General features: G+C 46.1%; 1 protein-coding gene across 6 annotated transcripts in view; it reads right to left on the reverse strand.

Annotated features, from left to right (window-relative positions):
- The window catches only part of SRGAP3 (SLIT-ROBO Rho GTPase activating protein 3), a 252,499-nt gene that overhangs the window by 187,450 nt on the left and 50,824 nt on the right, over positions 1–14,225 (reverse strand). The window lies entirely within an intron of this gene.

Raw genomic sequence — 14,225 nt, forward strand, 5'->3', positions numbered from 1 at the left:
AGCTCAGGCCCCACCCTGTGGCTCCGACAGTGTGAACCCCAGCCTGACAGACAGAACAGAATCCTACCTTGTTCCCAAGCCTTGAATGGGTATTATTCTATTCACCTGTCTGGTGTGGTGTACCTTGCTCTTACCAGACTGGGGTCGTCCCCTAGAAGGCCTTGCCCTAGATTCCCAAGAACCCCAGGTGCCCCTTTGTAGTATTCTATCCACCTACTGGGGGGTGGAGGCGGGGCAGGGGTGGGGTGGGGCAGAGTCTGTGGTTTCAGAAACACCATGAATCCTCTTGCCTTCCTGGACTCCAGTCCCATCTGGGCACACTGGGCACCTTTGTACACCCCGCCGTGTCTTTCCCACGAGGCTGTGACTCTCTAACCCCATATGCCTGGGCTGAGCCAGAGACAATGAAGGCTGGAGAGGCTGGAGAGGGAGGATAGATGGCAAAAGGAGCCATCTGTGAACTGGGCTGATGGCAGGTGGGGGAGGTGGACCCATGGCACCCAGTTTGTAAGAGGGCTGCTGAGCAAATGTTGAGAAATACTGATGTCTGAGATTAGACGGGGGAAAAGGATTGGAGGCAGAGTGTAACGAGCCCTGGATGCCAAGCCTGATTGCTCCCAAAAGGCCCCGGGAAGGATTAGATGGGAGTGGGTTGGCGCACGGAGCTCAGCAAGGCAGAGCGGTGGGAGCCCACTTTAAACCAAACCTGAAGGCTCAGCACCCTCCAGCACAACCACCCCTCAAACTCTGGGGCTGGCAGAAATGAATACCAAGCCCACTTCACTTCCGCCTCCTCAACAGACCCTGAGATAGTTACACTTTCTTAAAGAGCACCAAGTTGTCTCAAACATCAAGGCCTTTGGACTTCGAAGTTTTCTCTGCCAGGAACATCCTTGCTCTTCCCCTTTCAAGGTCTAACTTAGGAGACTCCTCCCTTAGGGAAGGCTGGTCTTCCTCACCCAGAAAGAACCCCTCGTTCTCTCCTCTGTGTTCTCACAGAATCCTGAGTGCCCCTCTATTACTATATTTACAACACCATCCTGTGATTATTTCCTGTGTGTTCTGATTCTGTTACTGCTACATTGCCAGCTTCCTAAGAACAGGGTCCTGTATTATAAATTCTGTAATAGCACCTGGGACACTCAACAAATGCTTGCTTATAATAGCATTAATACCACCTTTTGGGGTGCCTGCATGGCTCAGTCCGTTAAGCATCTATCTGCCTTAGGCTCAGGTCATGATCCCAGGGTCCTGGGATAGGGTCCTGCATCCCATTGGGCACTCTGCTCAGCAGGGAGCTGGCTTCTCCCTCTCCCTCTGCCTGCTGCTCCCCACGTTTGTGCTCTCTCTCTCTGTGCCAAATAAGTAAATAAAATCTGTAAAATAAAATACCACCTCTTACTGAATGCCTACTACACACCAAGGGCTATACTAAGTACATGAGATAGATAATCTCATTTAATCCTCATATAACTCTGCAAACTATGTACTACTTACCTCATTTTACAGATAAGGAAACTATCCTTTGGAGAACTTCAGCTAAATGTGAAATGAAAATGTGAATCAGCTTGAGTAGGTCAACTCCAGCTCTCTCCAAACCCAAGCATGTACAAATGACCCCAGGAATAATTACACCATATCCTTAGGTAGCCTGAAGTAGACATTTCCAGTTATTGAAGTCTACTCAATTTGAGTCAGTCCAATCAATAAGCTGTTCTTGAATAAACATCAGGGGCATCTGTTATTCTACAGAGGAATAGCCTGTCATCTGGACGGCCCCAGAGCAAGGTTAATTAGCCCTTTCTATAGCCAGTGGGTACTAAATTCTCCCCAAATCTTACTTTTTCTCCAGCAAAAAAAAAAAGAGCTTTAATGGCAATCTCTCTAACAGGCACTGTGCCTCTAAGATAAAAAGTCAAAAAGCAGCAGCCCAGTCAGGGGATTAACTGAGGAATGGGCTGGGCAGGATTTAATCACTGTCACCCAGGAATTGAGAGTAGATGGGAGGTAATTAAGGGGGAACCACACCAGCACACACAGAAACTGCTGAGCACTTCACATCCATTATCTCTCCACACATCACCTCCCTTTCACCTCTTCAAAAAAGCACCGCCTCTGCCAATCTCCTAATCACAAATCCAGTGAGCTACCTCAGCCCTGGTCCTCCTCATCCTCTCTTTCTTGCTGGAACCTGCCCTGCTGCCTTATATGAATCTTGTCTGCTGTTTCTTTCTCATTGTGGGTGTTTTTGAGAACATGCGCTCCTTTCCTCCTCACTCTCTTCCTGTGTCAAGCTCTTCTGTCACGGCTCTCAGTCTGTTTCATTCCACTGGAGGTTTGCTCCCTAAGCATCTCACCCCAGCCTGTGTAAGATATGGCTTGTACCAATCAGCCACACCCTCTGGATACCCACAAATCTTTCCGTTAACTCTAAGGGTGCTTAGCTTAGGGAAACAGAAACCAGGTCCGCAGCCAGTCTCCCAAACTCATTTAGCAAACAACCCCCTGCAAAGAAAGGCCTATGGGAAACAGAGATTTGTTTCAGTGTCCATCCCAAATCAGAAGACATCGCTGATGAGGGAGAGAAAGATACAAGAAAATAATCATTAAAAAGCAAGGATCAAACCATACTTATCAAACATGCGCTTTTCTGTATATTACACTTTAAAAAGGTTTTTAAAGGCCCCAAATAAAACAAAGAGGAAACAGCTGAGAAATCCACGGCCTAGATGAACAGCACTGGATAACTGAAACAGGAGCAGAACAGGGAAATATTAGTTCACTTTCCTGTTCCTAATAACGCCCATGGGAAGAGTGAGCAAGGAAAATCTTATGGATTATGCGCAGGTAATTAGGGCATCTATTTGTAGTGTTATGCAATTATATGTCTTCAAAAAGACTGGCACAGAGTTGCAGACCTAGAAGGAACAGTGGAAAAGGTCATCTAATCCACCTTTTCATTTTACAGATGTAGAAACTAAGGCTGGAAAGGGGAAAGAATCGAGTCTCAGCCCATTGATCATCTGCCACACATGCCTCCTCTACCTCCCCCCCATCATACTGGTCCAAAGTGCTATGGACAGGGTTGCAGAGGTACTAGCAGAGCTGAGGCACAGGTGTTTCCTGGGCTAGAGGGAAGTTCACGGCCTATTATAGCAAAGCGCATCTGGGCTCTTGGGTGCCACGTCTCTTCTCCCTTTGATGTATGATCACTTAATTCCCTCCTTGATTGCTTTTCAAAAGCAATCTAAATTAATGTGAACCCACAAAGGGCAAGGCTCTCTGTGAATAATTAGTGCATGATAATAAATGCAAATAAGAAGAGATGCAAAGTTGGGTGAAGACCTAGCACTCCTGGCTCCCTGGCCCACTCACTCTCTTCTTAATGGAAATTCTCTTTACACCATGAAAGGAAGGGTTTTTGAGGAAACTTGGGAAAGGGTGGTATTTCTGAATAGGCTGCTGGGTTCATTTAAGGATGGTAGAGGGAAAAAGCAGAAGCTGAAAGAATCAGATCATTGAGGCTACAGGGTCTCTCCCTTCTGCTGGAGATAAAACACTTGTCCAAATTTCTGCCATTTAGAGAGGAGATATCACAGTCAAGGACCCACCACCCCCCGACCCCATCTATGCAGAATTTCCTCCTACATACCTTTAGATCTAGCCAATTTTGTCTCCTTTCTGTCTTTGCCTGAACTCAAATGATTCCCACTCCCAACCTTTACTCATGCTTTTGCCACTGCCAGGAATGCCCTTCCCATTCCTCACCCCGACATGGCCATGTCTTAGATTTTCCGAGCCCTTCTCAAACCCTTCTCTGACAACTCTACTCTCTTTTTTTTTTTTTTTTAAGATTTTATTTATTTGATAGAGACACAGCGAGAGAGAGAGCACAAGCAGGGGGACTGGGAGAGAGAGAAGTTGGCCTCCAGCCAAGCGGGGAGCCGAACACGGGGTTCAATTCCAGGTCCCTGGAATCATGACCCGAGCCGAAGGCAGACACTTCACGACTGAGCCACTCAGGCGCCCTACAACTCTATTTAAGAAGTCTCCTGATACTCCTGGGTGTGTGGCAGAAATTGCTAGTGTCTACCAATATCTGCATTCCTTTCCTCTTTCCTGCACACACAGCTGGACTACATTTCCCAGCCTGCCTTGCAGACAGGTGTGGTCATGGTGTCTGAGCTCCAGCCAATGAAAGGTGAACACATTAGTGTATACCCTTCCGGGCCTAGCCCATTAAGAATTCTCAGCTGTGGTCCTCTCTCTTTCCCCCGTCTATGGCTGAGTGGAAAGGATTCCACAGGCCTTGAGGAGGAGCCAAGCCACAGGATGGAAGAAGCCTGGGTCCCTGAGTGACTATGTGGAGACTTCCCTCACAATTTAAAATGAGTTTGAAATAGACCTTTATTGTGCTAAGCACAATAAAGATTTTGAGATTTCTCTGCTATAGTAGTTAGCTTTACATATTTTACCTAAAACAGGATGACATACAGGTTTTATTTCACAGGCCAACTCTGACCTGTGGTAGTGGCTGCCCACACAGGTGTCAAGAAGATTGTTGAGCCGCCTCTAGGTGTGGTAGGAAAGTCGCTCACAAAAGTGGCAAGGAAGTTTTGTTTTCCTGTCTCTGACTTATAATGTATATTTTAGTACCTACTTAAGCATCTGGTTGTATACATCCTTGTACTATTCTTTCACTGCTCTGTGTGCCTCAATCCTACCACCCCTATAAAGTTATAAACTCCTTGAGGGCAGAAGCCACCAAAAACAGGACATATAAATGTGAATACTTATTAAGTTGATTTAAAAAACAAATTCAATGGTAGAGATACAGTGTGTTCAGATCTTCAGTAGGGTTGTCTTGAATATTACCCAAAGAAAACTGAAATATAGGAAATGTTGCATCCAAGAGGGCAAGCTCCAGCCTATCTTGAGTTAAATACTTACTAGTCCCTTCTGGAAGTCAGTTTTTATCTACTGTCATACTTAATGGGAAGAGTGATGTGGGAAGACAATAAGAAGATGGACTACCTGTGGAACCTGAAAATAGGGATCCCCACACTCCTTTATTTAAGATTACACTGTATCAAAGCTGGAATATCATCTAATCCAGAGAGAAAACAGATGTCAAGTCAGGCATCATTTAATCAATGGCTGGTTAAGTCGATGGTCAAATCAATTTAACCATGGCTGCCTGAGGGTTGTATTCAGAAGATTTTGAGATCATATCTGAAACCAGTAGGAAATGAGGGAGAAAATCGAGAAGGTCTCCCCTCTTCATAGATCTGTCACTCCCGAGCTACTGTAACCAAATTAAGTGCCAAGAGGAAGAGTTGACTTACCCAACAGCACTGAGAGACTTGGTGGAAGAACCAAGACTCAAACCCAGGTCTCCCTTTCTCTCTTATTTTCCCATTATTCCATTCAGAGTTTAAGATAGGAGATGGACCTGAGAGTATAATTTGGAGATATGAATAATCAAAATATTCTTTACCATTTATCAGTGCTCATTATGCACCAAGCACATTAGTGTTTTCATATATAATCTCATTTACTCCTACCAGAACAATTAGAAAGGGGGGTATGATCATCCTCACTCTACAGAGGAAATTGAGACACGGGAAAGGTTAAGTAATCTGCCCAAGATCCAGGACCAGTAAGTGGCAAAGGGATTTAAACACAGAGAGGAGGAAAAATTCAGAAAAGACAAGAACTGGATTTAGAAACATCCTCACATAACCAGTGGAAGAGTCTGGTAATTTCACCAATGCATACAACGTCAACTCACACTGGAAAGGAAGCCCCGGCAATCTTTTCAAAGCTTCTAAAGGCTGCAGGAGGGTAAAGAGTGAAGAGTCCTGGCTAAAGGAAAAGGGAGCAGCAGTGAGTGATTTAGAAGACAGGAGATGAGAACAGGTGAGTCAGCAGGACTCAGGTAGGACACTGAGCTCTTGGCATGAATATACAGGTTTCCTCATAATCTCAAACATGACACGTTGGCCCCAGAAAGTCCCATTTTGGTCAAAAGACTCCTTCAAACTAAAAATGTGGTAAAATGGAATAGCACTGGCTGGCTCTGATCCCCAGGGCTTGCTGTTTCAGAACAGAGGGAGGTGTCCATCGATGTATTTATAGGCTTAAAACTGGCATGCAGCTAAGGTGCCTGGGGATGCTCGGCATCTGTCTCAGTGCACATTTCCCCCCTTTTTTTCCACTACATTTTAATCAGCCAGCGATTCTGAGCCTGAATGATGATTTCGCACATACATAGGGCCAAAGGACAAAAAAATAAATGAATGAATGAATGAAGAAGCCCCATGACTAAAACAGAACTTGGGGCCAGCAGCTCAGCAAGGTCAGCCCCCTGGGAATCACCCCTGCCTGGGATCAAAGGAAAGTCAAATGGTGTGTCCCATCTGAGGACTGGGGAATCTGCAGGAAGACAGGCCCACAGCCTTGGGCTCAGCCAGCCCAGACCATACCCTGCCATTCACCCCTTTGTTCCGTGACCTTGGCTTGAAAACTTTTTTCCTTCCCTCCCTGAGCAAAATCCTCAGTTCCTTCAAGGCCCCGCCCAGATGCCAACTTCTTCAGGAAACTTTCACTGACTCCACCATCCCTATTCCATCTCCACTTGATCTCTACTTCCTGCAACAAAACGTCACTCCTCCTCCTCCACACTGACACACCTTTCCTTCAAGACACTTCACCCCACCACATAATGTGCCCTCTGAAGTCAGCCTCCCTTCCCCGACCCCCCCCCCAACCTCGGCTCCTCAGAACAGGGTCTGCATTTGCCTCAATTCTATGTTCTCAGCTCCCAGCCCATTCCACAGGTTTCTGGAATGGAGGGAATAAGAGGGTGTGAAGGAACACCGGTGTGGGCTACCCTCATTCACAACCACAGAGAGGTTTAAGGAACAACCTGGGGGCAGGGCCACACCCAGACCCTTTGGTAACCAGGACAATTATGTGGAAGGCATTGGAGAGAAAAAATTGAAATGTAACTCACGGCCCAAATTTTTTTAACTCACGGCCCAAATTTTTTACCATGAGCAAGTATTACTTTTATAATTGGAACAACATAAAATAAACATTTTTTTAAATGGACTTCATGTTCCCCACTCTAAAGGTGCTTACAACTTGTCATGAGTAGGGGTGTTGTACGGAAGTACCGATTTACCACATTGAACACCCAAAACTAATATTGTACTGTATGTTAACTAACCAGAATTTGAGTGAAAACTTAAAAAAATAGGTTTCACTTACTTGTGGAGCATAAGAAATAACATGGAGGACGTTAGAAGGAAAGGAAAAGTGAATTGGGGTAAATCAGAGGGGAAAACAAGCATGAGAGACTATGGACTCAGAAACAACCTGAGGGTTATGGAGGGAAGGGGGTAGGGGATGGGTGAGCCTGGTGGTGGGTATTAAAGAGGGCGCCTATTGCATGGAGCACTGGATGTGGTGCATAAACGATGAATCTTGAAACACTGAAAAAGTTAAAAATAAATTAAAAACTTTAGAAAACAAAAATTAAAAATAAAAAAAATAAAACAGCTTACAGTGTTTCCCATTGTGTGGGCAGTGACCAACGAATGACAGGAGGCATTTACAATAGTGCTTTGGGTGCACAAGGAGGGAAAAAGTTGGCCTGGCTGGGGGCACTGAGGAAGGCTTCTCACAGGAGGGCTAACTTCCTAGAGATCTGAGGAAGAGTGACGAGGGCAGGAGAGGTGGAAGGGAATTCCAAGCAGATGGAACATGAGAATGCAGGCTACATAGGATGGCTGGAGTGTGGGGTGCCTGGGAGAGCATAACAGATTTGAGGTTGGAGGGTATGCAAAAAAGGGTTAACTCTGAAGGTCCAGGGTACTCAAATCCTGGTGCTTTCCAAAGAAAGGACTAGTCCTTGACCAGTTCCTGGGAGATAAACTCTGAGATCTTGTTTTTCCTGCCTGACTGTGTCTTTGTATATCTGGGGCTTTAAGCCACACCAGATAGTGTACACTAACAATGTGATTTATGATGAAAGTCTATATTTGTGTGCCTGAGGTCCTGGACCTCTGTGGGGGCCTAGAGACTAAGGAGCTATTGTCAGTCAAATGAATGACCTATGCCTATGTAACTGACTCCAATAAAATCCTAGAGACCAAGGCCCACGTGAGCTCCCCTGGTTGGCCTTACTTTGTATGTGTTGTCACCTGTTACTGCTGTGAGACTTAGCCCTGTCCATACAACTCCACGGGAAAAGGATACCTGGGAAAATGTGCTCAGAGTCTCCTGGACTCTGTATGCACTTTTTCCTTTGCTGACTTTAGTCTGTATCCCTTCACTGTAATAAACTGTAACTATGAGTGTAATAACTTTTCTGAGTTCTGTGACTCCTTCTAGCGAATCATCAAATCTACATGTGATCTTGGGGAGCTGCACCCCAGAGGGTCAAGTAAGAGCAGAGCAAGAAGAACTGGCAGGCTAATGAGATTGAACTTCACCTTGGAGGTAGTTTATGGAACTGAAGGATTCTAATATGGGGCTGGCATAACAAGGTCAGGTACACGCAGACTGCAGTTGGGAATGGCTGGGAGAAGGGGACAGGAAGACGGGGGAAGGAAGACCAAGACCAGAAAGAAGAACGCTATACCAGTCCAGGTAAGAGCTGGTGGGCCCTTGGTACTGGGCGGTGGCCATGGAGAAGCACTCAACTCAAGACATATTCAGGAAATAGATGCAACAAGGCTTTGTAACCAAATAGACTTTGGGGTGAAGGCAAAAGTCGGGGATAAGGCCCAGGTTTCCAGTCTGAACAACAAGGTGGATGACACCATCAGTCACTGAAATGGGAAATCCTGCAGGGGGTAGCTGATGTTTGGGGGTGTCCTGACTCCCAAGCACAGCCTGGCTTCCTTCTGTACATTCATTTCTAAACTTCAGGGGCAAACAGGCTGTTTCGACTGTTTTTTGTTTTGTTTTGTTTTTCCCTCCTCGAAGCCACCCCTTCAGCCCCTTGTCTTCAGTGACCACTTACACGTTGCTCCGCCTTAAAAACCACCAAAACGTGTACTTGGCAGATCTCCCTGACCTCGATTTCTCTGCTGGCAGAATCACAAGAAAGGCATTAGCGCCTTCTGTGAAATGGGGAGCCAGCAGAGGAAACGTCGGGGTTGGGCGGCAGAGGCTTACAGAACCAACAGATACACGAGGAGATTTTAATCACCAAGATGGGGTTCTGGGCCAGACACTGGGGAGGTAAGACCCAGATGATTACACTGGAATAGGCGTGCAAGACTGATTGAAAGAATGAGAAATAAAGGCTCTTTGTTGGGCACAGAAAGTCTCCCCTTGGCCTGGCGCTAAGCTGCACTTCATGGGTTTCCAGGTGGCAAGGAGTCAGTGTGAGCTGTGGTCCCTCCACATCTGGCCCCAGACCCAGACACCAGGAAGAGCAGCAGGGCTTTCAAAGTAAAGGTGAGCCCAACTATCACTAAACCCAAGGACAAGTCCCACATCTCCTGGCTGTGCTCCACGGGCCCCAACAGCCCCACACAGCCGCACAGCGCCTGCAGCACCCCTTGGGAGGCATCACTGGGAGACGCTCATTACCAGCCTCCTTTGCCCCTCCCGCCCGCCACTGTGCATCCCCGACAAGTGGCTAAGCACACAGCTGGCCTCTGCCCTCCTGGCCTTCCTCCTTCACTTGTTTATTCAACAGTTACAAAGGCCTGAGCTGCAAAAAGGCTTCCAATCCATTCCACCCAGAAGAGTGCCTAGACTGAGAAAGGTAGAGAGTAGACAGAGGAGGAGTGGAACCCCAGTGGGGACCGTGATGCAGCAAGAGCCTTTTACAGATTCTTTCCCAATAAGGGAACATGGGAAATGGTTGAAGGCACAGGCTCTGGAATAAGCAGATTGGGGCTGGAATCCCAATTTGGCCACGTGCTAGCTGCGGCAAGTTACTTAACATTTCTGGGTCTTAGTTTTCTTATCTGTAAAAGAGAAAGAACAAACCAAACCTACCTCACAGGATTGATATATGAGATGAGAGGAGCTAAGGCCTCTAATGCTTTTTCCATAGTTTAAGTGCTCAATAAGTGTCACCTATTTTTATTGTTGGCCCTCTAGGCCTGGGGGATCAGAGAGGAAACTTCCGTTTGTTACATCCTGTAGGAAATACAGGAGTCATGGTTCTAGTGATGTTCCCCACTCAGGTCAGACAGCCTAGGAGGATCAAAGAGTCTGAGGCTGTGCCGAGCTGGAAGCCTCCTGAGAGGTCATGCGATCCCTCTTTCCATGGGTGAGGAAGCAGATGTCAAATAGCTCTCCCAAAGTCACACAGCAAGGTAGTGGCAAGGCCAAGGCCAAAACGCTGGATTCCAGACTTGCATTCCATTGTTCCTTCCTCTCCATGGAAACTTTCAAAAGCAGAAGAGAGGAGAAACATGGAGAAAGCATCAACTGACTTGCCACGTGTAGAGGACACTATGGGTGCCCCATCGGCTCCCCTTTCCCAGGCCATGCATGCACGGCCCTTCAGCTGCTGTGAGTATTGGCTGCCCGTGGCTTCCAGCTGCCCCCTCCCTTCGACACCTCCCACCCTCCGGGGCCAGCTGGTGGAAGCTGCCTCCCCCAGGGGATCACACCTTATGCTGTGCTAGTTTAATAATCTGCTCTCTGGTAGTGGGGAAGGTGGGAGCCCTGGTTCGAGTGCCACTTTCTGTGGTGCAAATACTCCCACCAAGCTACCAGTGTGACACCACTGACTGTGGAGCTGCGAGGTGACAGACAAGAGCCCTTCATCCCATGGTATTTCCACCAAAAAGGTATTCGCAGGCAAAATTAACTACAAGAACATCAAAAGAAAACTAATTAGTAATTAAAAGTAAAATAATTAGGAAGTGATGAGTTTGGGACACCTGGGTGACTCAGTCGTTAAAGGTCTGCCTTCGGCTCAGGTCATGATCCCAGGGTTCTGGGATCGAGCCCCACATGGGACTCCCTGCTCAGCGGGAGGTGGGCTTCTCCTTCTCCCACTTCCCCTGCTTGTATTCCCTCTCTTGCTGTGTCTCTCTTTCTCTTTCTGTGTCAAATAAATAAATACAATCTTTAAAGAAAAAAAAAGTGATGAGTTTTGAACATCTATTACTATTATTGTTTTTAACATTGTTTATATAATTTAACTTTAATAGTGGCTCACAAAACTCCTCAAAATTTGACAGCTGGCTCCAGTGAGCCCTTAGCAGTCAGTTCCAACACATCACTGATTGACTTTCCATTCCATCCCTGACAGCCTGAGACCAGTGACTGACAGGGTGCAAAAGTCTGGATGGCTCTACTCATCCAGGGAACAATTCAGTGACACAACTAATTCTGGAGCCCCCAGTGAATCAAGCCAAGGCTAGACTTGCCTCTTCCCCTCCAGCTCCTCCCCCATCCTCTCCTGAGGCCCTCTGCCCTTACAGGTTTTTCCTGAAGGGCACACCTTCAATAAATCACAGGCACCAAGCCCCTGTTATTCCTGACAGGAAAAGCTACCCCCTCTTTTAAATCACATTTACTGGCGGCGCCTGGGTGGCTCAGTGGGTTAGGCCTCTGCTTTCGGCTCAGGTCATGGGGATAGAGCCCCGCATCGGGCTGTCTGCTCAGCAGGGAGCCTGCTTCCTCCTCTCTCTCTCTGCCTGCCTCTCTGCCTACTTGTGATTTGTCTGTCAAATATACAAATAAAATCTTTAAAAAAAAAAAAAACTCTTAAATCACCCTTACTGATGGTTTTCAGTAAGGAAAGTTTCATTGCTCAGTGGGTTAAGCTGTCTGCCTTAAGTTCTGGTCATGATCTCCAAGGTCCTGGGACATCAGGCTTCCAGAACAGTAGAAAGCCTGCTTCTCCCTCCCCCGCTCCTCCCCCTACTTGTGCTCTTGCTCTCTGTCAAATAAATACAATCCTTTAAAAGAAGAAGAAATTCATATAGATAACAGGGTGTGCTGGCCTGCAAAGGAGACAAATCCTCTTGAAATCTGTCACTTCTGAATTCATCATTCTGCTAACATCAGATGGCAAAGCTGGGAGGAAAAGTTGGCATTTTGATGCCAGCATCCGCCTCTGGCTGTTTCATCAGGCAAAGAGGTAGCCTGTTTTCTGAACTAAAATCTACAAGCAGAGCTGGTTTAAATATACGTTCAGGAGACTGCCTTTGCCATTTTGTGGCTCTGAACTCCAGACTCCCTTCTTAACCTCTCTAGGCCTCAGTTTACTCACTCACAAATAGAGACAATAGTTCTAATTTATTTCAGTATCGTTTCAGTAACCATGAAATGGTTTGCAGGACAACTGAACGGTTTACAAAATGTTCAGACCTAGTATCTCATTTAATCTGTATGATCACATGATGCAGGTATTATTACTTATGGGTGGGGAAACAGTCTCTGAAAGACCATGTAACTTGTTCATGGTTGTGAGTGGGTCTCAAACCCAGATCCTGTGACCCCAGACCATGCATCCTAAAAGTCCGTGAGTTTACCACCAATGTCTCCCACAGCATAGTCTTCAGAACCCTTGTTTTATACATAGATTGCTAGTTATACATATATATCTCTGTAACTACATGGAGATCCATAGATAGAGATACAGTTGCTAGTTATTACTTTTTAAAACAAGTGTCACGATCACATAATGTTGTGTTCAAAGTGTTAAGGGCTTCTTCACTGCCATGGGACTGTCATGCTAATGGTAAATCTTGAAGGGGGACCAGAGTATGAAGCATCCTGAAAAACTTACTCGTCCAATTAAACTATTTAGGCAGACTCTCTCCCTTAAAATTTATATTCTAGAGGACACTGTGAGACATGTGAACCTATCCAATTTTAAGTACTGTGATTTCCATTACCACTTTCAGCTAGGTGGCTGTTGCTTTACAGAAATGGGTGAACTCCTTACTCTGCGTTACCATACAAAACAGGCATTCTAACAAAGCCTATTGTTCAGGGATTAAGTACACTTACCAGTAAACTGGTATAATCTTGTTATTCACTGAACAGTTGCTTTCTGGTAAATTTGCATCAAATACATTAGCTTTGGTAATAACATCTTTGGGAAAAAAAAAGAAAAAGAAAACTATTCTCAAAAACCAAGAAAGCAAACAACAAACAAGGACAACAAAAAACCCTTCAGGCCCGGAGTTTATTAGACTGATCACTGCCTATGTATTTGCTCCAAAGGACAAAACTTTGCATGGCAAAGATTTCTTTTATCATATATTTGATTGTGTCCAGATATTTTCAGAGAAGTTGAACATGCGGCCTAGATGCATATGTCAAGCAACCAAAAGGTATTTAATATTTATACTGCCTTCTACCTGTGTTCTACTGTCTCTCTAAGCAGGCCCACTGAGTCAAAGATAACACTTCTTCTGAGGCTCTTCAATTCCTGCCCACAGTGATAAGGAAGACTAGGGCAATTCAGAAGGAATAAACCCATCTTCTTATGCAAACATCTTCAGAGCCAGCTTCCTGGACACACCTACGTACATAAAGTTACCCAGTGCCCAGCACTCAAAAGGGTGCTTGGTTTGGTGCTCTGCCAGTGCTGTCTGGAAATCCGTAGTAATTTTCAAATAAGGGGCCCTGCATTTTCATTTCGTACTGGGCCCCCACAAAGCGTGCGGCCACTCCTGATTAACCAGTGTTTAATTTTAAGTTCCATGAAGGCAAAGACCATATCTGCCTATTCCCAGCACAGAGCATTGCGGCCAGCACGGGAAAGGGGCAAGCTGGGTCTGTATTGAATGAAGAGGAACAAGGAAAGGGAAGAAGAGAAGAAAGGACAGTCCCTCCTCCTGTCGGAAAGGCCTAAAAAACGCTCTTAAGTTTTGAAGGTCATTCAGATGTAAAACGGGATCAGTCACCAAGTGAGGAGGAAAACTCACACAAACAAGCTGGTAGAATAGGCCAGCACACAAAACCAAAACCCCAGCCTGTGGGAAGACCAGCAAGAGAAGGACAGGAAGCAGCCAGACGCACTGCCCTCTCCCCCAGGTAATGGTACGGCTTCCACTGCTCTTCAGGCAACAGCCAATTTCAGAAGAGAGCACTAACGTGAATGTGATGCATTTTCCTTCCCATCCCCATCTAATATGTGCCCCCCTTCTTTTCCTTTCTAAGCCAGCTATCTCCCATCCCCAGCACCTCTCAGCTGCTAAAAGCCTGAAAGGTTTAATCTCCAAGAAGGA

This window comes from Mustela putorius, unplaced genomic scaffold (assembly GCF_011764305.1).
Source record: "Mustela putorius furo isolate JIRA1106 unplaced genomic scaffold, ASM1176430v1.1 tig00003850_pilon_pilon_pilon, whole genome shotgun sequence".
Taxonomy (NCBI): Eukaryota; Metazoa; Chordata; class Mammalia; order Carnivora; family Mustelidae; genus Mustela; species Mustela putorius.